Source organism: Palaemon carinicauda, chromosome 31 (assembly GCF_036898095.1).
Source record: "Palaemon carinicauda isolate YSFRI2023 chromosome 31, ASM3689809v2, whole genome shotgun sequence".
Lineage (NCBI taxonomy): Eukaryota > Metazoa > Arthropoda > Malacostraca > Decapoda > Palaemonidae > Palaemon > Palaemon carinicauda.
In genome coordinates, this window is record NC_090755.1 from 76,007,470 (window position 1) to 76,009,969 (window position 2,500).

Sequence of the window (2,500 nt, forward strand, 5' to 3'; positions counted from 1 at the left end):
AAGAAAACATTAAGATGAGTAACCACGACAGTAGCAACAGTGATAGCATTAACAGCTACAGGAGAAGCTCGGCGAAATCTTGCTATCCTCGGATAGGCGCGAAACCCGCCAAAAGGGGGAACACAGTTGGAACCTTGGCGGAGGGAAATATATGTGCTCACGTCAGACGGCGAAGAAGAACGACGGGTGATGGACGTTAGTCTAAACAAGTCCAAACGTAGCAGAGGTAATGAGATAAATGGGAGAGACGAACTGGATTCTAAGGTTGAAGGAAGGAAGAGTTTCTTTGACTACGTACAGTCAAGTTCACATAACCACCTTTAGCTTTCCTGGTGTAATTTTAATTGACTATTCAGGAGTAACCTTTACTGTTCTAATGGACCAGAAAAATAATGTTTAATTAAGGGGAAAGATACAAAAAAAAGGGCAACAAATTAAACATTGTTATTGATATGAAGTTTTAAATAATCTTACAAACACTCAAACGGATATATATATATATATATATATATATATATATATATATATATATATATATATATATATATATATATATATATATAAATGTGTGTATATGTGTTTGCACATAGATTTGCTTTCTCTCTCTCTCTCTCTCTCTCTCTCTCTCTCTCCTCTCTCTCTCTCTCTCTCTCTCTCTCTCTCTCTCTCTCTCTCTATATATATATATATATATATATACATATATATACATCTATACATCTATATATATATATATATATATATATATATATATATATATATATATATATGTATATATGTATATGTATATATATTCATATATATATATACATATATATAAATGTGTGTATATGTGTTTGTACACAGATTTGCTCTCTCTCTCTCTCTCTCTCTCTCTCTCTCTCTCTCTCTCTCTCTCTCTCTATATATATATATATATATATATATATATATATATAAATATATATATATATATAGATATAGATATATATAAATGTATATATATACACATATATATACATACATATACAGTATATATATATATATATATATATATATATATATATATATATATATATATATATATATATAAACCCAGCCATTACTAGTCCACTACAGGACAAAGGCCTCATACATGAACATATACTCCCGTCTTTCTATGTCAATCTGTACCCGGAAATTTCCCTAGCTCGTCAATCCATTATCTTCTCTATCTTCCTCTACTTCTTTTCAATCTCTAGGAACTCATTTTGTTGTTCCTTATGTCCATCTATTATCTGTCATTATCATTATGTATCCTGTCCATGTTCATTTCTTCTTATATGTTCTTAGAACATCCTCTACTTTAGCTTGCTCTCTTATCCATGTTGCCCTTTTTCTGTCCCTTAGTGTTATTCCCATAATTATTCTTTCATTAGCTTTTTGAGTTGTAATTATATGTTATAAGGCTTGAGTAAGTTTCTGATGCATAAATTAATACCGATAGAACCATCTGATTAAATACTTAAATAATTTTCTCTTTAGAGAAAGAGGCATTTTACTTTTCACAATCTCATTTTGTTTACCAGAACCTCTCCATCCTATCCTTATCCTTCTTTTAATTTTCGCATCACATCCTGAGGATACACTTACTGTCTGTCCTAAGTATGTATATTCATTAACAATCTCTTGAGGTTTGTATATGACCTTTATTTGTTGTCTCTCTGCATTTCCATTGAAAAATATCATACTTTTACTCATATTCATTTCCAGTTCTACATTTATACATTCCCTATTCAAAACTAATATAATATTTTGCAATTTCTCCCATGATATGCTAAACAGAACTATGTTATCTGCAAATCTTAAGTTGCTACGGTATTCCCCATTAATGATAATGCCGACATTTTGCCAATCTAAATTCTTAAAAACTTCTAGGCACGCTGTGAATAATTTGGGAAAGAAAGGGTCTCCTTTTCTAACTAATTTCTCTATCAGAAGTTTATCAATATGTTCACGTGGTTTTAGGATTGCTGTATTTCCTGTATAGATATCTTCAAGTGTTCTAACATAAGATTTATCTATTCCTTGCCTTTGTAGGGCTTTCATTACTGCTGAGGTTTTGACAGAATCAAAAGATTTCTCATAGTCTATAAATACCATATATAGTGATTTATATGTAAATTTGATGAAGTCTGTTCATGAGCATAGCAAGTGCAAAGTTGATGTTAATTAATGAACAGCGAAATGTGTTGTCACCTATGTTGTTTATCCTCCTCATGGATTTTGTAATGAGTAGAACAGTTGGAGATGGTGGAGAATGATTGAACTGGTTTGGTGATAGGAATTTAGCAGACTTAGATTAGGCTGATAATGATGTCCTTGTTAGCAGAACATCACAGGATTTGCAATGCTTGCTTACCAGAATACATGAAATATCACACGAGGTTAAGCTGAAGGTAAATAGTAGTAAAGCAGAAATAATGAGAACGGAGTATGCAATGGAAGATAAAATATCATTGGAAGGAAAAAGGATTAATGA